Below are 23,011 nucleotides of genomic sequence, written 5' to 3'. Positions count from 1 at the left end.
GAAAACATATTTATATCTAAAAAAAGAACTTACATGCAGTAGAGGAGATGGCTCTGTGCACAAAGGCAAATGTGGGAGAGGCTGTCATGCACTATATATAGGAGAAAAGGAGGCAAATGGTAATCTAGCATGCAGGTGGGAAAGGGAAGGAAAAAACCTCGATGGGAAGTAAATGATGGGTGAATCAAGAAGGAATGGCTCAGAAGATGGGAACAGTCAAAGACAAATCAGTACAAGTAAATGCCGACCCACCAAACAAATTTTACTCCTAAAAAATCAATAACAGAGCTCATAATAAATGAAAAAGGGTCCACAAAGCCACCAACCAAAGCAGTAACTCATTTTTGGCCCAAAACAGACCATGCACCACTCAAAAAAAGCCCAAGAAAAATAATAGGCCTAATAGGCCATGCACCACTCAAAAAAAAACAAGCCATGAAAAAAAGAAAACATAACTGCAAAAAAGGCCCAATCAGAAAAAGGAAGCCATAATGATAATAACAAAACAAATGCAAGGGGCAAAAGGCAAAAGAGGAAAAGACTTGCTAAACAAGAAGATCGGAGAAGAAAGGAATCTGTCATCAAACAAAAGGGTACTAACCTATACAAATCCAACAAAGCCACCCACGCACAAAAGAACACACATATCCAGATATGAGATCACGGGATTTGACAAAGAAGCAACAAAAATGGAACCTCCAGATCGGTCCACAAAGCTTCATCTGTAGAAAGGTGAACAACAAACACAGGTGAGCACATGCAAACTATAGCTAATGAATCTACAGATAACTTTGTAGAACCAATATGGAAAAATCTTTGCTAACTAACAACTGATAACCCTATGATTAATCTAGAATCAAGTGGGGAATGCAGACAAGATCAAGGATATAGCAACATCAATGCAACAAAATCAGCAAGTGACTTCTTGAAAAAAAACCTAAATTATCCTATATTTCAATAAAACATAGGGGATCATTCTTCTACCCCATGTTCATGTTGAATGAAAAATGCAAAGTTAAAAAAAGTTGTGTTCGTCCGTCCTAGGCTATAAAATATTATAATATGTTCATGCAACATATGGGTAGCAATGTGACTTGATCATTGACATAACATCTCTGAACCAAAAATTTGGAACGAATTCCCTCAAAAATGATCGTGTCCAATTTATGCTATAAAACTGATTCCATTCATGTGACTTGATCATTGACAAAACATTTTAAAAAAAGAAAAAAATCTTTATGCAATATGATCTATCTTCCTATTCCGTGCAAATTGGACTGCTATTCACTTTTTATTTACATATATGCATGAAAAAAACACACACAGGCAAATTTTGGCTACCTTGCAACAAATCCATTTGAAGCACCACCTCCCAATGCTGCGATGAACTGCTGGCATGGTCAATTGGGACTGATGTACAACTTGGAGGTATGAAAAATTAAAAAAAAAGAACAAAAAGTTAATAGCATAAATACTAAATCCAGATGAACTATTGTTTTTTTTGCAGATGGATGATGGAACATCAACACAAAACACAGATACAGAAAGTGCTACACCTATTTCTTGGTCAATTTCAATCAATGAATCAACAACAATGGGAGGGTGTAGTTGAAACCTTTCTCAAATACAAAGCAGCAGCAAGGTGGTGCTAATACAAAAAAAAACTTCCCCCTAGCAAAAAAAATATATTACGCATTTAGATCATTCAAAAAAACACATATCAAAAATGACTAAAATTAGTTGAATAATTTTACAACAGGAGAGCTTGACAGGATTACTGATGGAGCCAATCAGAAACTCCCAAGAAGAAATGTACTCGGTCAAAAAACTATTTACACTTCCTAATTGTTTGAAATTTTTTATAAAAATACAAAAGTCTAGATTTCAAACAGTGTGATATTTAAATGTAACACATTTTGTACATTTTTTAGTTCTCTCAGGAAATGCAAGGATCATATACAAGTTTACTATTAGGTCCACAGATTTTTCAGGTAAAACAACAAAATAATACAACTTATATAAAACTTCTTGTTGTTTCATTAAACATCATTGCTGTCTTACACCAGAATGTTGTCTTATTTATTATTGAAAAAAATACAGGAAAGTATACAACTGCAGGGACAGCTATCAAACTACTACACAGGAAACAAATATGACATATCTAGCATGACAACACAAAGACAGGTGCAATTAAAAAATAAACAGAAAAACAAATCAAACATGACCAAACTTGTCTTCCTTGCTTAACATTGTATCTTGCAGATATCTTTAGACGACATGGGCAGCATCCCTGAGAAAGATAGTATTTCCAATTACCAAAAATCAGATCGTGAGGTAGGACTCTCAAAAACCATGAACTCAAAATACAAAAAGAACAAACACAAACATACAACTATGATAGGATTACCAGATCAAGGACTGGGGGCAGGAATACTTATCTGACCAAGAAGAAGAGCAGTGGCAAAATAGCATCTTCAGAAATATGGAAATTCAAGAAATATAAGAACCTGCAAGAATTGTGGAAGAAGGTTTGTCAATTACAACATCAGAAATGACACAAACATATGGAGAATCAACAAAAAATAACCTTGTCCCAGCTGAAGAGGTTGATAGCATGGAGGCTAATGGAAGCCAGAAACTAACTGAAGAAGAAATCGATGATTTCATAATGAAAGAACAAATAGCAGCTTTAGAGAGGAACAACGCAGATATTGACAGCAAGTACACCCCGTAGTTAGGCATGCAATTTCAAACCAAGGATCAAGCTCAGCATTTCTTCAACTTCTATGCATACCTTGCAGGATTCGAAACCACTGTAGCACATGTCTTTAGAACTTCAAGCAGAAAAAGAAACAATGAAGTAACAAAAGTGACAATCAAGTGTAACAAATTTGGAAAAGATGAGCAGCCCAAAACAACATATCAGCAAGAGGCAGCAGCGGACAATGATATTGGGAAAAAAGGTCCAAAAAGACAAACATATGTCATAGTAAAAACAAACTACCCATGTGTAGTGGTTATCAAAGAAGTAATAGACATTTGGAAGATTATCAAGCTAGATTTAGAGCATAATCATGAACTATGACCAGGTCAGAGGAACCAACAATTCAGTGGACACAAATATATGACAGACATGGAAAAGACTCTGATCAGAACATTGAACGACAATAGCATTCCAACAAGAAAGATGATTTCTATATTGTCATATCTCAAAGGAGGACCTAAAGCACTACCAGTCAAGAAAAAAAGGGTGTGAGCAATTTCAGAACAAAGATAAACAGAGAAGTAAGAGGATCAGACATGACAAAAGTGTTGGACAACTTTAGAATCAAGAAGAGTGAAGATAGTAGCTTCTTCTACAAGTTTGAATTGGATGAAGAGAACAGAGTCAAAAATGTTTTCTGGAGAGATGAATCAGCACTGAGATACTACGCAGATTATGGAGACTGTGTCAGCTTCGACACGACATACATGACAAACAAATATAGGTTGCCATTTGCACCCTTTGTGGGCATCACTGGGCATGCACAGACATGTATCTTTGGATGTGCTTTTCTACATGATGAGACTACAACAACTTTCAAATGGGTGTTTGAAATTTTCCTAGAGGCTATGGGAGGCAAACACCCTAAAACAATCATTACAGGCCAAGTTAAAGCTATGAAAGCTGCTATTGAAGAAGTGTTCACAAATACTAGGCACAAAAATTGCTTGTTCCACATAAAGACAAAATGCCACTCAGAGAATATAAAGATATTTGTAGCAAAAGATGGTATGTATGAAGAATTTGAAGACACAGTAAACAATTGTCTAACAGAAGAGGAATTCGAGACCTTGTGGGGGAAGATGATTGAGGAAAGAGAGCTATAGAATAATAAATACTTCACAAAGATGTGGGAAACGAGGAAGAGGTTCATCCCCATTTACTACAAACATGATTTCTTTCCCTTCATCCAAACAACATCAAGAAGCGAGGCCACAAATGCAAGATTTAAAGACAATGTTGGACCTACTTACAGTATCATCAATTTCTTAAGAGAGTACCAATGCATAATAGAGCAGAAAATCTAGAGCACCACTATAGCAACCAGAAAAGACCAAAGGAACTCCTATTTGGGTACACATTTGAGAAATAAGCACATGAGCTATACAATAGAAATCTATACAAGAAATTCCAATTGTAACTAAAAGCTACTTCAACACTGACATACAAGGAAATTCTAGAAGGGAAAGCATTTGAAGTTTGGCAGAGAAGTAATCAAGTACAACAGGTACAAAGGATAAGGAAATATATAGTGCTAACTGACCTCACTGAAGGGAAAGAAGAATTCAGCTGCATCTGCACCAAATTCAGCAAAGATGGCACACTCTGCTCACATATCCTAAAAGTCACAATAGAAAAAGAAATTAGCAGGATACCAGAAAAGGGATATGAGAATGCTGAAACAAACTATAGAAGAGGAAACAATAGCTACAAGCTCACTCCTCAGATTCAATGTGCTTTCAAGAAAATCTACAGTTCTGAACTCAAAAACAGCTAAGAAGGAAGAAGCAACACATTGCCTTATGGCAGAAATGGATAGGATCGAAGCACATTTGGACTAGTTGCTAGCACCTCTGGCAAGTGATCAAGTCAGAATGAAGAAACATCAAATCAAGAAGTTCAAACAAATGCAACAGCTGATATACAACTGAACATTTCTAAAGATGAAATTGAAGATCCAAAAACAGCAACACAGAAGGGCAGGCCAATATTGCCAAAGAGAATGAAGACTCAAATAGAATAGGTTAGGAAGAAAATGAAACAGCAAGAAAGCAAGAAGAAAAAGAAAGCAACATCAAATGTAAACTCAGGTACTGTTTCATATTAGTAAGTAATTTAAATTTTGAATCAAAATAAAAAAAAACATCATGATTAGCTTTCCTTTCCTATCACAGGTTCACCGAGCAAGCCCTAGAACAAGAGGATGAAGAAATCAACATCAAAAGCCAACTGAAAAAGAGAACCAACCAACCAAGGAGTACCAACCATGCAGTAGAAGGAAAAAGGAAGGCAACTTAGAAACATTATGAGATATATGTAAAATTCTATAATAGAATTACAAAATGTAATAGAGTATTTAGTTCTATTGTGTGCAACAATGCACGAATCAAATTTTAAGTCCTAATAGCATGTGAAACATACTACTTTCGAAAAAAAACAGTTTTAACTGCTCTACAAATCTCCATCCATGTATGCTAACTAATTACATGAACATCTGTGATTCACAAAGAAAACTCAAAACTAGTTGCAGACACGAGGATCGACGCCCTGCAAAAAAAAAAGAGAAAAACGAAATTCAAATATGTACTAACATAAACGCTATATACAAAAATGAAACCTGAGTTTTACCTGCTTATACAAGTTCATTACAAGAGATTTGTCGATGCAATTTCCTTTGCTGAAGAATAAGTCGACTCCAAGCTTCACACGTATATTGGGAATATCAGAATTATCTAACATATATATCCTAGAGATCGACGTTCCTGTCCCATAGCTCCATGAATTTCTAGGCGAATACACCACAGTCAACACTGCAAAAAAAGGTCGAAAAATAATAATAAGACTGCAATACTGAACGGTCAAACTCAATTGCAGTTTCACTAAACCTAGATTCCACTAAACAAAAACTTAACTTATACTGAAAAATTGGTTCTGCGAAACTTAACCTGAACTTGAACTAAACTTAAACTAATAACAGATACTACTAACCTGAACTGAAACTAAACTTAAAGTAAAAACACATTATATTCCACTAAAACTTAAGTTCAAATAAACATGACCTAAAATTGATGAACGCAGCAATCAAAATAGCAAAAAGACAAAACTAAGATGTAGATGATGCACCTATTAATACAAGCATCTGATCTAATCACTCTCAAACACAGGTCGGGCTGAGTGTGTGAGATTGCAGACAGCCAAACACACAAAACACACAGGAACTAGCAAAAAATTAGTGCAGACACATGCATGCACAATACATCTAAATTAGTGCAAAAAGACTGCAAGATTTAGTGCGGCCTCAACTATGCAAAACTGATTCACCCAAAGATATCAGTTATATCAACAACACACATGACAGTTATAGAAGGAAACATATACTTACACATTATTCTGCTTTGGCACTGGAGGATAAAACACGGAGAATGCGTCAACATCTACATTGCCCCCAGCATATTGGTAGCAACATTCCTTGAATGCATCAATCTTTTTTTTAAAAAGAAAAAGAAACAAGGCAAACATGTTAAAAAAAAGTTATGATCAATTTAATAACTGAACAAAAAACAAAACTTACAAGCTTGGTCCTTGCTTGGACTTGGAAGTTGTGATTAGTAGAAAAGTAAGAAACCAAAAAAACAAACAGTTTGTTCTTCAAATCAACAATGAAGACAAACCAATGCTTACGTATGATGATAGGAAAGCGTAGCTGCACCAAAAAAAATAATAATAAACAAATACATAAAAGAGCAAAATGAATATAATCAGATTCTTTATATCAAGAAAGTATTCTCGAGCAAACTAAACTCCATAGGACCATAACAAAAACTCTGTGCAGCAAAAAGATGCCAAACTACTAACTAGTAATCTTTTCACATTCGGTAGTTACCTTGTCTCACAAATGAAGCTTGTGAGCAGAATTGGCTCCGAGAAAACAATTCTTGACTGTGTTGATGTCATAATCGCAGTTGTAGGTATAAAGACAGCCCTGCAATTAAAAAAACCAAAAAAAAGAAAACATCAACAAATATAACAAAAAAAGAATGAGAGCAGCAAGCAACTTACACCAACTTTTGGATAAAAGTAATGTTTCTTCAACTGTCTTGGGTGTTGATCCTCAAAAAATTTACGACACATCCCAGTGACAAAAAAATTATCTACTTTCCCCCTAGGCTCCACAGATTGACCTAGAGAACAATAGGTAACACTGGTCTTGGAAAACTCAACTTCCTTTAAACTAAAAAAGAAAACAAAAAAGACAAAGCAACAAAAAAGAAAAAAGAAAATAAGTTAATATAACAAAACAGATATGCATAAAAAAGAAAAATTACACATAATAGAAAAAGGCAAACATACCAACTCCATTGGCTGTAAGCAAGACCATAGATGATTTTATAATAAGCCCTTTCTTCATCAGTAATAAAAAATCACCTTGCTTCTGGAATACCATGTGACAGAACTGCCCAATTTATACAAGATCAAGTATGGCTGTCCTCGCTAACACGTTGACACGCGCATACTTTCACTTATATAAACCCAGTAGTCTATCGAGTGTCACGAAGGACATCGGTAAATCAATATCACAACCAAGATCAAGTGATTAAGCAAATACACATCACATACACAGAGTTGCAGCGGAAATAATGTTTACAATGAGTTCACAAATAATAATACAAGTTTGTGTTTCAAAACCGATTGGTGAAAACAACATAGCTTTCAAATTATTATAATAATATAAGTTCCAAATACATTGCTAGCATAAGTGATGTCCTCCAACAACAGCATATAGATGAGAAATAAATATAGAGTCATCGAGCCCACCGGCGGTTAGCCACCATCTTTAGCAGGCCGAGAACTTCACCAGCAACATAGTGGGATAAACCCTGAGTACTCAAATGTACTCAGCTAGACTTACTCGTCATAAACTAAAAATAAAGTGACACCAAGGAGTATGCAAGGCTTTATAGGTGGAGCTAGCTTGACAAAATTTTGCATAAAAGCCACTAGTTTAGCTATACATTTTACAATTCGGTAACTAAGTTAATTATGGCTATTCATCTCTAGATTAGCAACTAACCTGTGTCAAACATGTAGAATATCATTTGGTAATAGACAATAGTAACCATAGCCGGTGTAGTAATGTGAGTATCATCATCATAACCATCAAGTTTCCATTAAGTTACTCTACGTTGCCGCTGCTTAGTCATGTTCTCACTATCTAGGAGAGACGACAATTCGAATCAATTCCTACCCAACTGGGGAATTTATTCCTAACACAAACCAAGGCACACCTATGTCAAGGTAGGCTCAGATCACCTTTGGTACAATTCAGGACTAACTCACGGGTCCAATCAGCGCCGCACCCTTAGAGATTCTACCAATCTGCCAGGAAGATCGGGACCCGGTCCCACCCTTGGACTCAAGCCATTGGCTCTCCACACATCCTTACTGCCTCTAGTGTGCGCACTTTCACTTATCGATGCCCAGCCTGAATTGAGCTACTCGGCTTCATGGTCGTATCATCGGATCCGACCAGCTAAGTGCTAGGCATGCATTCAACATGACATGAGGACTACAGTGAATCGGTCGTTAATCGACACAAACGGGGATGAATAGGCACCCAAGACCTCCATGCCTTGTTGCTTCTCTATCATGATCCTGCCCGGTCTCCTTTATTCATTGACACATGGTTATTTCCACGATAGCAAATATAGCCAACCGTGCTTTGGTATCCACATATATCTCGTAGGTAACAGAAAATCACCTGACTTCTACCGGTCTAAGCAATGCTAAGCATACAGTCGATCCTAGACCTACATAGGGTTCAAGGTATATTTCTGGACAAGGTAGTTCTATGCATCAAGTGGTTTCAATCAACTCTTATAACCTAAAGCACAAACAAAAAGGACTCAAGTGATATTTGTAAAAACATAGGAGGCTTAGAATACTCCGGGGCTTGCCTAGGATCCAACACTAGGTTAGTGTTTATTCGACGACACTCGCTTGGCGAGCATCTCCTATTTAGGCATGTACTCCAGGGGTCCTTCCATCTTTGGGATAGATCCACCAACACCGTCTTCTGGTTTAATTCCATCATCACGCCCTTCACGTGGTGCATCTAGCGTACATAGATGAGATGCAATAATGCAAGTGCATGAATATGAAGAATGGTCACATCGTATTGATTTAAGCACTAGAGAGCAAGTCATTCAACTAAGTAACTAGGGCTACATAATTGAGAGCATGCACCAGCAACATCAAGAATGGGAAATCAACTTTAGTGCGTACACAAAATTTGGACTGCAGTACAGTATTCGCGTGTTTCAACCATAACTGGAGTTACAATCATTCAATAAAAGTGATCTTGGACTTTCTAGAGAGCTAATGAAATTGTCTACAACTTTTTTATTTATTCCAAAAGCTAACTCACAGGTTAACATGATCAAATATGCCAATATCTCAGGTCTGTACCGATAAGGATAGGAAACTAACATTAACTTCAGAAATATATAACTGAAGTTCTAATCATCCAACAAGCATGATCTTTAACTTAATAGAAATCTTATTAAGTTATCTATAACTTTATTATTATCATATTTAGGTGATTCAATAGTTATTTGGTCTTAAACACACAAAGCAATAATTCTGTCCAAAACATGGACATAATCTGACATGCAACTTCAGACAACAATAAGTTGAGTTCTAGCTTTCACAACAAGGTGTTTCCAGACTTTTTAGAAATCTTAGCAAACCATGCACAACTTTATTATAAACACCACAATCCAATTCCAAATTTAACTAGGTCAAACATCACAAAGAAGACATCTCTATCCAGATTAGGACAGATTCTGTTATTCCACTTCACAAGCTCATAACTGGAGATTTAGACCACCAAAAGGTGTGATCTTTAACAATTTGGAAAGCTCATGAAAATCACTACACTTCTTATAGTATCACCAAGAAATGATTCAAAGCTTAGCTAAGTCAAACAACACCATCATTCAGATCTGCACAAAGAGCATGCAAAACCTAAAAATGAAATTGTAAAATCTATAGCTCCTAAACCACCAGTCTCATGGTCATGAAAATTTAACACAAGCTAGATTATGAAGTTACCTACAAATTTTGTATTCACCACATTTATATAAAACATCATTATCATCTCGAAAATGATTGCACCACAAAAAGTGCACATGCAGCCAAATTTCAGAAGGTAGCATTTTGGTGTTTTCACTTGTTTTCCCCAATAGAGATTTCATACATATATCATTCAAAGGCTCAAACAAACATCCATATAGCTCAACTACATTTCACAAAGTTAGTGTAATTAAAGTAGCATCTCATGGCTTAGGAATATGCCTATTTGTTATTAACTTCCATATATATATATATTATTTTTAGTGCCATATGAGAACAACTAGTTTGGGGCTGAGATTTTTATGAGAGCAATATTATGACCAAACATGATTATTGTACAAATTTCACATACTCAGGTTTTGTAATTTAATTACTAGAAAAAGGACAAATTACAATTGCAAGAAATCATGTGAGAGCAAGATAAATATGAAATTCAATATTTTCTATAAATGCATGGTCATTTTATGTATCAACATGACACAACCACATCATACCAAGGTAATGAAACAACATTTTCCATTTTTACCTCATCAAAAAAATTATAACTTATTTAAAACCATTTAAAGCTATTTATCCAACCCTAAAAAAGATAAATCAATACATCCTTCATACTGCATCCAATGAGCGTGAAATTTTTACCACAGCACGCACATAGCATCAGTAGTCTACCATAACAATTTCACATCAATTGGAGCACCACAACTTTACATATGAAAATGTCAATCAAAATAAGCTAAAATTGCCTATCTAACAAGATTAAATCAAAACATGATAACAACAGTACACAACTAGCATGTTTAATATTTTATTAGCTAGAGAGTGTCCTCACAAGACTAACACAACTAGAATCACAATTTTTAGACATTTATAATTCAAGATATGCATCTAACCAACTTAAAATCATTTTTAAAAGCACTTTATAAGAATAAATAAAAACATCAGAAACTTTCTACTAACACATATTATATTATTACTCTACTATGTAGATCTACTCACAAGGATTCCAAAAAGTCATCATTTGCTATTTTACAATTTTTCTACAATTTCTTATGATTTTCCAAAGTTTTGGCCATAAAAGAAAAATAGATTTGCACCGAGGACCCTAACTTTTCACTAAAACGGATTCTAGCAAATAGATCCTTATAGGTACTATTCCCCTAAGTCATGGGATTCATAGTTGGGTCCTTCCCTTTCAAAACAAAGGAGGCGGAGGGGGAGCGTCGGTGCCGACCGGAGGAGGCTCACCGGCGGCAGGGAGTGGCGGCGGAGCAGCAGGGGACCAGCGCGCACCCACTAAGATTCTTAGCCTAGCCGGAGGCGGCCAAAGGTGGCCTAGCCACGTGCGTGCAAGGCGCGTAGAGGCGCAGCTCTGGCGACGATGGCGGCGGGGTTGGCTGGCCTTGGCGGGCGGTGGCCGACAGCGGTGAGGAGCATCAAGGTGCCCGCACGCATTCGTGGGAGCCCTTGGCTCGCTCCACGGTTGCCCGAGGCCAACCGGCCACGCATAGCAGCACCAACGGTGAGGATGATGGTAGAGCGGTGGCGGAGGGCACCAACGGTTGGCTGCTCCAGGCGAAGAGGAGCGGTGCATCGGCTACGACGCATGACGGTGAAGGCGATGGTGCACGCGGTGGGACGCAAAGGAGAGCACAACAGCGGCGCCATGAGCTTGCCTAGCCGTCCATGGTGGGCGTGGCTACGAGCGACAGTAGCAGCAGCGCTAGCGAGAGAGCGGCGTGTGGCAGCAGAGCAGGCGGCTGCAGAGCTACGCATAGGAGGAGGAGAGGAAGCATCGCCCGTGGCAGGCAGCTCGGCTCTGCCCGGTGGCTCACCATGACGGCAATGGCCATGGAGGAGCGGCAGCGACAGCGAGAGTGAGAGAAAGGGAAGAGAAGGCGAGCGTGGAGTGGTGCTCGTTGCAGGACAGCGTCTGGCAGCGGCATGGCTTAGGCACGGCGTCCACGACACGTGGAGTAGGGGTGGTGAGCATGGCAACCGCGTGTCCCCTATGGGGCCCGCCGTTGAACACTTGGCGAGCGTCGATGTGGGTGAGGTTGGGAGCAGATTTGGGCTAGCTATGAGCTGATTTGGACCTTGGACCTTAAACAAAGTTTGATCACCTCTGAATACACTCCAACTTTGATTAAGGGTGCATTGCCATTAGAGCCACAGATTAGGAGATGATTAGCTCCAAAAATGGCACTATCAACGACTTAACAAGGGTTAAGCCTTGCTCTGCTTGCGCTCCAATTACTTGGTCCAAACTTGATCCAACTTCTTCCCAGACCTTCTCCATGGAATGAACTCCAACCTTTATTTTTGGACCAAACATTATTGTTTAATAGAAACACGAGAACGTGACACGCCAATGTCAAAGCCGATGAATTCCAGACAGAATATTTTAAGTGTTGAAAACTATAGCAGAATCAATCGTGTGACCTTTGTTTATCAAGCTTAGAGATAGATTTAGACTTGGGTCCATAAACAAAGTTTATAGCACACAAACTAAACTACAGCTTTTATTTAAGGTCCAACCTTGTATCTTGAATAGAAACCATTCTTTTACTTTGGTCAAAGCAGCACCTTGATTAACTCTTAAACTAGAGTTTTAGGCCAATTGAGACATTTTCTTGATATTTGCTCAACATGAACCCTTCATAACTTTTGTTGTAGAGTTCAATTAGAGTCATTTGGGCAAGGTAGCAAGGTTTGGTCAACATCTCATATTCCTGTTTACTTCATAAAGTAACCTAAGAAAGATTATAACACTAGTAGAGAAACGACCTTTGATCCACTTCAAAATTTGGCTGTAGTCCCGGTATTTTTTGTGCTCGGACTAGAGAAACCTTTAGTCCCGGTTGGTAGCTCCAACCGGGACTAAAGGTCCCTGCCCAACAGCTACCGCGCCAGGTTTTTGTTGGAGGGGACCTTTAGTCCCGGTTGGATCTACCAACTGGGACTAAAGGTTCACTTTTACTCCTAGTTTGTCTCTCTAAACGGGAGTAAAAGTCTACTCCTGGTTAGAGGATCCGTCCAGGACTAGAAAGGGACCTTTAGTCCTAGTTTCTGTCTACAACTGGGACTAAAGGTCCCCTCCTATATACCCCTTGTTCCTCCCCGAGCCTAAGTCACTTCGAGCTCAGTGTTCTTGCTTCATCGCCAGCCTCTCTTCTTCCTCATCACCGGTGATCACGAGATTTCTTCCATTCCTCCATCGATTCTTCAGTTCTAAAGGTTACCAACTTTATACTCTCATGTTTCATCAGTAGCTTATTTTATTTTGTGGACTAGATATATGTGGTTTTTTTATGGTAGATTTTTTTATTTGTAAGCCATTTAAGCTCAAAATCACTTTAAAGTTTGCATATTTGGATGAAAGAAGGTTAAAGTAGTTATTCAAAACTAGTATTGAGCTTTCATTTCTAGCATGCATAGCACACTTCATGCTTTAGAGATATAGAAAATTTTAGAGTTTTTTTTTATTTTATTTGTTTATAAAATGAGAAATTTATATTATATTAAAAATGAGTATAGAGAGTAAATGGCAACTGCTTCTGAGTCCTCGGCCTCTCATTGGGTTACAAAGCGACTGAGGCCGGACCTCCCTCTCATTGCATGCGGCAAGTGTGAGGAGAAGATTGTGATAGAGTACCGGGTGAGGAAGGAGTGTCCCAACAAGGGCCGTATCTTCTACAAGTGTCCAGATCGCAATGTGAGTTATTTTGTCGCATTTGATGATTATGGTTAATTTATACTTATTTTCATGATGATTGTGATTAAATTTCTAATTTTTTGTTTTAATTTTAGTGGGATGGCACTGGATGTTCAGGCTGGTACTAGGAGGAAGAGTATGTTGAACACGTGCAAAACTCTCTTGCACAGGCGGCTACGGCGGCTGATGAGGCAGTGATCCTACGGAAGAAGCCCATAGATGTTGAACAAATGCATGATCTGTCTGTTTTAGTTGGGATTGGCCGCAAAATCCTTATGCTGCTGAAGTGCATTTTAGCTTTAGTTTTTTTAGTGGTAGTTGGGATTGTCTACATTGTAGCGAGACTTTCATAAATTAATACCTTGTGTGGTGGCATGCATGTCGTATAATTAACTAATTATGTTCTAGGTTTTAATATGGTATGTATGTCATGTAATGCAGATGAGACGACATTGGATGTACAATGCTGATCGCCGCTCCCAAGAGTTCATTGAGGGCGTGCATTCTTTCTTACGTGTGGCCGAGGCAAACAAACACGATGGTTTCATGTGCTGCCCATGTGCCATATGTAAGAATTTGAAGGAATATGCTAGCTCAAGGAGTCTTCATTCACACTTGTTGAAGTTGGGTTTCATGCCAAACTATATTTGTTGGACGAAGCATGGAGAAACTGGGGTTGTAATGGAAGAAGGTGAAGAAGAACAATGGGACGATGATGACATTATTGCTGAATATGGGGCCTTCAATGATACTGCAATGGGGGAAGCAGAAGAAGAGGTAGGGGTAGAAGATGAGCCCGCGGATGATCTTGGTCAGGCCATTCGTGACACACAAAGAGAATGCAAAAGTGAAAAGGAGAAGATCAAGTTCGAGCGCATGCTAGAGGATCACAAGAAATTGCTATACCCAACTTGTGATGCAGGGTAGAAAAAGTTGGGTACCACACTGGAATTGCTTCAATGGAAGGCAAAGAATGGTGTATCTGACAAGGGATTTGGGGAGTTACTGAAAATCCAAAAGAAGATGCTTCCGAAGGATAACGAATTGCCCTCCACTATGTACGAAGCAAAATAGGTAGTCTGCCCTTTGGGATTAGAAATCCAGAAGATACATGCATGTCCTAATGACTGCATCCTCTACCATGGTGAGGAGTATGAGAAGTTAGATGCATGCTCGGTATATCATGCATCGCGGTATAAGATCAGGCGGATGACCCTGGTGATGTTGAGGGCGAACGTCCCACGAAGAAAATCCCTGCCAAGATTATGTGGTATGCACCTATAATACCACGCTTGAAACGTCTGTTCAGAAACAAAGACCATGCAAAGTTGTTGCGATGGCACAAAGAAGACCATAAGGTAGACAATATGTTGAAACACCCTGCTGATGGGTCCCAGTGGAGAGCAATCAATAGAGAATTCCTAGAGTTTGGAAATGACGCAAGAAACTTAAGGTTTGCTTTAAGTACGGATGGTATGAATCCTTTTAGGGAGCAGAGCAGTAGTCATAGCACTTGGCCTATTACTCTATGTATCTACAACCTTCCTCCCTGGTTATGCATGAAGTGTAAGTTTATTATGATGCCAGTGCTCATCCAAGGCCCAAGGCAACCTGGCAATGACATCGATGTGTACCTGAGGCCACTAGTTGAAGAACTTCTATTTTTGTGGAATAGACCAGGTGTACGTGTGTGGGATGAGCACAAATAGGAGCACTTTGACCTACGAGCATTGTTGTTTGTAACAATCAATGATTGGCCTACTTTAAGTAATCTTTCAGGACAATCAAACAAGGGATATATTGTATGCATGCACTATTTCGATGACATTAAAGGTATATTCTTGAAAAAATGTCAAAAGGTCATGTACCTTGGCCATCGTCGATTTCTTCCTGTGAATCACCCCCTAAGAAAGAAAGGCAAGCATTTTAAAGATAAGGCAGACCACCAGACCAAGCCGGGCAACTGAACTGGTGAGGATGTACTCAATATGGTCAAGGATGTGAAAGTAGTATTTGGAAAGGCACATGGCAGTGAACCTATTCCGAATGACACCGACGGTCATGCACCCATGTGGAAGAAGAAGTCCATATTTTGGGAGCTACCCTATTGGCAAATCCTAGAGGTCCGTAGCGTGATCGATGTGATGCACCTGACGAAGAATCTTTGTGTGAACCTGCTAGGCTTCATGGGTGTGTATAGGAAGCCTAAGGACACACTTGAAGCATGATAGGACCTACGTTGTTTGAAAGAACGAGACGACCTGCATCCAGAGAAGACAGATGATGGACGTCATTACTTAAGTCCCGCCAGCTACACTCTTAGCAAAGAAGAGAAGGAAAGCATGTTTGAATGCCTAGCAAGTATCAAGGTACCATCTGGATTCTCCTCAAATATAAAGGGTATAATAAATGTGCCAGAGAAGAAATTCCTAAACTTAAAGTCCCATGAGTGCCACGTGCTCATGACACAATTGCTTCCCATTGCATTAAGAGGAATTCTACCTCCAAATGTGCGTCTAGCCACTGTGAAGCTATGTGCATTCCTCAATGCAATTTCTCAGAAGGTAATTGATCCAATGGATCTAGCTAAACTACAGAATGATGTGGTTCAATGTCTTGTCAGCTTTGAGTTGGTGTTCCCTCCTTCCTTCTTTAATATCATGACACACCTCCTAGTTCACCTGGTCAAGGAGATTAGCATTCACAGTCTTGTGTTCCTACACAACATGTTCCCCTTTGAGAGGTTTATGGGAGTCCTAAATAAATATGTTCACAACCATGCTCGACCAGAAGGAAGCATCGCCAAGGGCAATGGAATAGAGGAGGTCATTGAGTTTTGTGTTGACTTTATTCCCGACCTTGACCCGATTGGTGTTCCTAAATCGCGACACGAGGGGAGACTAAGTGAAAAGGGGACAATAGGGAAGAAACCATATATTGGTATGTAGGACAATTATTTTTAATAAAGCACACTACATAGTTCTGCAAAACTCCTCTTTGGTGGATCCGTATATCGAGACACATAAAGAGTTGCTTCGATCCGAGTTTCAAGGGAAGTCTGAAGCTTGGATTACACATCAGCACATGGAAACTTTCAGTGATTGGTTGCGAAAAGAATGTCAGGATGATGAGAGTATTGATGAGCAACTTTATTTGTTGGCTAGGCAGCCATCGTGGCATATCCTCACATACAAAGGGTATGAGATAATTGGGAATACATTTTACACACTAGCCCAAGATAAAAGGAGCACCAACCAAAACAGTGGTGTCCGCATAGATGCCACCAACCCTAATGGAAATAAGCAAACATATTATGGCCGCATAGAGGAGATATGGGAACTAAACTATGCACCTACATTTAAGGTACCTTTGTTCAAGTGCCAATGGGTAAAGGCGACTGGAGGCAGGGTAGCAGTCGACAACCAGTATGGAATAACAACCGTGGACCTCAACAATATTGGGTACAAAGATGAACCATTCGTCCTTGCCAAGGATGTGAATCAGGTGTTCTATGTCAAGGACATGTCTACAAAACCGAAGAGAGGAAAAACAACAACGACCCAATCAATGAGCCAAAGCACCACATAGTTCTTTTCAGGAGAAGAAACATCATCGGAATTGAAGACAAGTCAGACATATCAGAAGATTATGAAAAGGATGACCGAATTCCACTCTTCACAGTGAACAAAGACCCAAGCATCCAGCTAAATGATGAGGACACTCCATGGTTACGGCGCGATCATAACCAAGGGATATATGTTAAGAAGAAGTTCACTATTGTGCCCGCTTGATATATATAGTGATGTATTAGACCTATTATGTAATAATTATGACTTCAGATTTTTTTGTCATGTTTTCATATTTTCTATGGTTTAAATGAATTTTTTGCTAGACGGTGGATTTCCCATGGAGAATGTGTGATGAAAAACCAAATGATAAACGTTAATAAGATGTGAAAACTAATTTCCTGCCGAAAACAATAGTTTTAATGATTTTAATTAAGTAGTATATTTTTGCATGGTGCAAATTGTGATTATTATTTACACTATGTCAAATATTTATACAGTAAAACAAAAGAGTTTAGTTTACAATTTTTTGTTGTGTATAATAATGCAAAACCAAGTCCAAGAATTTTTTTTATTATTTTTTTGGATAATATTTTATTTATTAGGTAATTAATAAATCTCTGCATATTTATATAAAAGAAATATATAAAAAAGGAAAAAACTTATGGAAATTGGAGAAAGCCAACTACAGCTCCCCCTTTACTCCTGGGTGGATCAACCACCCAGGACTAAAGGTGGAGCTTTAGTCCCGGGTGTATCTATGACCCAGGAGTAAAGGGGAAGCTGTAGTTTTCACGACCTGCCAAAATGCCCTTTACTCCTGGGTCGTGGATACACCCGGGACTAAAGCTCAGACCTTTAGTCCCGGTTCTAACCATACCCCGGGACTAAAAGAGTCTTTAATCCCGGTTGGTAGCTCTAACCAGGACTAAAGGTCTCCCTTTATAAACCTCGCCCTAGTTCTCTTCCTCTCTGTCTCCGCCACGCTATCGCCGCATCTTCTCTACCAGATCAATCCAACAGCGCCGCCGCTCCCAAGCGACCACCCTAGCCTCGCCTCGTCACGCGCGCACGCTGTCACTGGCCCCATGCACACGCGCGCTTCTTCTACGGCCGGCCAGCGCGCCTTGCTCGTCCTCGCTAGAGCACGCGCCGTCCTCGTCCCTGGCCCCCACCTCGCTCGTGCTCACCGGAGCGCGCCGAGCCTTCCCCGCGCTGCCTCACCGGAGCACACCCGAGCCTTCCCCGCGCACTGCCTCACCAGAGCGCGGCCGAGCCTTCCCCGCGCTGCCTCACCAGAGCTCGCCCAAGCCTTCCCTGCGCACGCTATCTCACCGGAGCGTGGCCGAACCTTCTCTTGTATGTGCTTCCTTCATTCAGACGTGCTGCATACCGAACCAAGGAAAGATTATGCTATTTTCTCTTGTATGTGCTTGACAGTAGCATTTTATGTTTGAGTTTCTGTAACACTTGAAAACGCGACGCGCGGGATGGCAGAGAACTCGTCCTGTTGACTCCACGCGGCTGCGGTGCGGTGCGGTGCGGTGCGGTGCGGCTAGTTTCCATCGGGAGCGCCAGGCAGGCGTCAGTCGTCGTTTAGCTCGACTCTATGCACGTCCATTTGGAATTATGCTCTGCCTGTCATGGTTTTGCGGTTGTGTTGCTGTCTCTGTGCACTTCGCTCATCTTCCTCATTTCTTTCTTCCAACGTCAACCTGCTACGTCTCGGTATACCAGTAGAGGTTTGAAGCACACAGGGGACTAGTGCCTCTAACTAGCATGACGAGTTGAAACTTGAAAGATCATCTTAGACCAGGCGGAGGCATTGCATATCCAGGGGTCATCCGGTGCAGCACGTGGTCTAGCTACGTGCATGCAGTCTAGGTTTGTTGCTCCCCATGGAGATGAATTAGGAAATACTATACGGAGTACTAAGTTCCGTGCGTAATGGACTCGGCCGGTGAATAAGTACAGATGCAATGCAAGGCCGTGCAATAGGAAGCAAATCCGTTCTCTTTTGACGATACGCCCGAATAGCCGGCCTGACATATTTGGTGGTTGAATGGGTCCATCGGCCGTCGCTGTGCGACTGTACGACAAAGAACGGCATCGATCGACCATAGTATTTTATTGTCGGGAGTCCGGTCCGGAGTGCAATGCAACGCAATGACAATTGACAATGCATTGCTAGGTCAAAATATGGTCATTTCTATGGACTCCGTGACTAAACATTTCATTTTAACTTTTTATGAAATGAAAAACTTAGAAAATAGTTAGAAAATTGTAGAAAATACGTACTAGTTGAACTTGCGGACCTAGTTCAGCTCGGCGAGCATGTTCTCTGCTGAGCGGTAACAGACGTCAAGGAGGAGCTTTGATTCTACGAGGGAGAGTGGCAACGGTCGTGAAAGACCATGTTCCCTTCCTTGTAAAATCGGAGCTCTTCCTTGGCCAAGTACGGTGCCGTCCGGTGGAGAAATGCTCACGGAGATGATCACATAAGCAAGGTCAACTAGTTTAAATGGTTATTTATTGAAACATGTTTTTGAGCTATAATTTGATGGATATTTGATAACTTCAGACCTACAAATGTCATCTACAAATGTTACTATCCTCGGCAACCTAATCACCTGCGAGCTCACCGATATCAAGCAGGTCACTTAGAATTATTTTTTCCATGAAATGAAATACTTAGAAATCATGCCTTTTATTTTTTAGAATTATTTTTTCCATGAAATGAAAAACTTAGAAAATAGTTAGAAAATTGTAGAAAATCCGTACTAGTTGAACTTGCGGACCGTGTTCATCTCGGCGAGCATGTTCTCTGCCGAGCGGTAACGGACGTCAAGGAGGAGCTTTGATTCTACGAGGGAGAGCGACAACGGTCATGGAAGACCGTGTTCCCTTCCTCGTAGAATCGGAGCTCTTCCTTGGTCAAGTACGGTGTCATCCGGTGGAGAAATACTCACCGAGATGATCACGTAAGCAAGGTCAACTAGTACGGATGGTTATTTATTGAAACATGTTTTATTTTTTATAGATATATCTAGTGGAGTAAAAGCTAGATGGCTGCCCCGAGAGACAACATGGATGAAGAAATGATGAATATTATCAACACCGGCACTCAATTTGCCGATGGTGACTAGCAGGATGTAGATGATGGGAGTCAATACCTAGCTCTTGAAGATAACCAAGAAAATATTGTGCAAGAAAATACTGGCGAGGTATATATATATTTATATATATATTTGAATATTGTATATATATATATATATTTAAATATCTATCATCTATTATGTGTACACATGATATTTATTTATTCTTTTTTATACGTAGCCCTCTGGATCGACGACCACAACGGCGAAAAGCAAAAATATTCGAGGCCCAAAAAAGCCATTGGAGGGGGCGCTACATAATATCGGGATTCAATATCGAGACAGGCGAACCACTTGGTCCACATGCAAGGAAATTCGTGCAACACTGTGGGTACCTTGTAAGGGACAGACTTCCGATCAGTGCCCATGAATGGAAGCAAAAGATCAACAAGCCTCATGTTAGTTTTGTCTCTGATCTTGATAAGAATTTAATTTGGGATGATATCCTTCAACATTTCACATTGCAAGCAGATGATTATGATGATATCAACGATAATGAATTGAAGGAGCTAGTTCGAAAGTGGGCTATGAACAAGATGGCCACATAATTCTAGACTTGGAAGAAATCCCTATACACGAAATACGTCAAGAAGAACCGAACGCCCAATTTCAATACTAGGGGCCCGCTCGCGAAGTTGAGGCCCTACTGGAATGATTTTGTACAGTACAAGACATCGAAAGAGGGTGAGGAACGGGTGAGAAGGAACCAAGAGAATGTCCAACAGAAGGTATACCACCATGGCACGGGATCTGGTGGCTACGCGACTGCCATTCCCAAGTGGGAAAAAATGGAAGCGGACATTCTTGCCAAGGGTATCACACCAGAATCACTCAATTGGCCCAAACGCGCGAAGAATTGGTTTTTCGCTCATGGGGGAAGATTAGACCTAGAGACCGAGAACCTGGTTCATGGCCCAAAACTCAAAAGAGCAACACAAAGATTATCTTATGCTCTACAAGCTAAAGCTATTGGTGCGCTCAGGCCCAATAGAGAGAAGGATGAACTGATGTATGCCATCAGGACTGCTGAACACAGTAGTCGAACGAGAGGTTTAGGACAGAACATTTTTTGGGAGTATGGTTTCTCTAACGACAGAGATACCTACAGAAGCCGGTAGAGAAGGAAGGATGAGGAAGCAGCACAGATCAGCAGGTTGGAGGAATATGTTCGTGAGTCACAGGAGGCATTGCTTCAAGCACAAGAGCACGAAAAAAACATTCAAGCTAGAATGCAGGATGAAATCATAAAGCAAGTACAAATAGCAATGAGTGCCCAAAGGTAGGCATCAGATCCAGGAATCAACATTAATATTAGCCACCCTGATCAGTTGAAAAGTAGTTGCGCTTCCACGGAGTTGCCAAATCAAGATGACACAATGCTACGTTTCCCTGTGGATGACATCACTGCACCGTTTACATCATGTGAGCTACATATTCCAAAAGAGAATGCCACAATCATGGTGGCTCTCGGTGTCTTTTCTCCTCCAGATCCTACCAAGACACCAAGAATCCATGGGGCAATAATACCATCTGGATATGTTAGCGTCTCAGTGGATAGAGTTAACAAAGGTTTTAGTGATCTGGCTCTTGACATTCCAGGAGGTGATGGGGAGAAGAATCTAGGAGAACTAGAGAAGACATTCATACTATGGTGCAAGTGCTATATCATTATTCTCGGGGTCTCTAGTCCACCGCCGCTTCCTCAATTGCCAGACAATAGGTGCGGACAAAAGTGAATGAAAATTTTTTCACTAATTTTCTATTGACATGCATGATTAAAAATAATAATTTCTTATACCTAATTATTCTTTTTTGTACTCACACAGCAGGGTCTCCTCCAACCTAAGTCCAATTATCCAATCTCCAGATCATCATAGTACTCCGAGAAATCAGGTGGCAACGCCGCCACTGCCGCCACCTCCAAGGAGGTCTCCAACGCCTCCAAGGAGGTCTCCAACGCCTCCAAGGATGTCTCCAACGGCTTCCCCGCCTCCCTTGATGACTAAGAAGAAGCCAGCTCCTAAGAGGTCCGCCCCGCAAACGAAGTCATTGGCCCACCAGCCAGCAAAGAAGAAAGCCTCATCTAATCCAGTTATTCCCCAAACACTGTCTTACGAGAAAAGTGAAAAGGAATTAAATGCTGCAGTATAAAAAGATGTAGACAGTTTCTTCAAAAAAGTAAAAAAGCAAAGAGAAGCGAGGGAGAACCCAAAGAAACCGTAATTCTACCTACCTCCAGATCTTCTAAGAAAGAAGGTGGACCAGAAAAAACGAGAATCTCAAAAGACCCAACCAAAATCGGACTACGACTGCTCTCTCACCAAGTCATTTGAGGCGGCGCAAAAAAAGACTAGACCAGGGAAAGGTGTTGAACAACTCGGACAACAATCACAACGATCAGTCCCCCCTCTTGTCGTTCGTAATGAATATGGTTCGAACTTAGACTTAGACGTCGATTTTGAGGAGTTGGCTCGGTTTTACGAGGAAACTGGTTTGGACCTTGTCCAAGTGCTCGCTGAAGGACCATCTGCTCCGAAAGTGGATCCTTGGAAGAAATTTGAACATGGAAAGAGTCTATACAACCCTGAGGCCTTAGGTGAATTGGGTACGCAAATGTACCTGCTAAACAAGTGGTACATGGTGGCGTGTGAACAGGGAGAGGCCTTTGTTCCTGTCAGAGTTA

At 40.3% G+C, this 23,011-nt stretch overlaps 2 pseudogenes; one reads left to right on the top strand and one right to left on the bottom strand.

Moving 5' to 3' along the window:
• Positions 1 to 23,011, bottom strand: part of LOC136523947 (uncharacterized) — an 80,053-nt pseudogene that overhangs the window by 28,476 nt on the left and 28,566 nt on the right.
• LOC136521113 (protein FAR-RED ELONGATED HYPOCOTYL 3-like) lies at positions 3,892 to 5,039 on the top strand (annotated as a pseudogene).

This window comes from Miscanthus floridulus, chromosome 18 (genome assembly GCF_019320115.1).
Source record: "Miscanthus floridulus cultivar M001 chromosome 18, ASM1932011v1, whole genome shotgun sequence".
NCBI classification, from domain to species: domain Eukaryota; kingdom Viridiplantae; phylum Streptophyta; class Magnoliopsida; order Poales; family Poaceae; genus Miscanthus; species Miscanthus floridulus.
The sequence above is the reverse complement of the archived record's forward strand: the minus strand, read 5'-3'. Positions and strand labels throughout refer to the sequence as shown.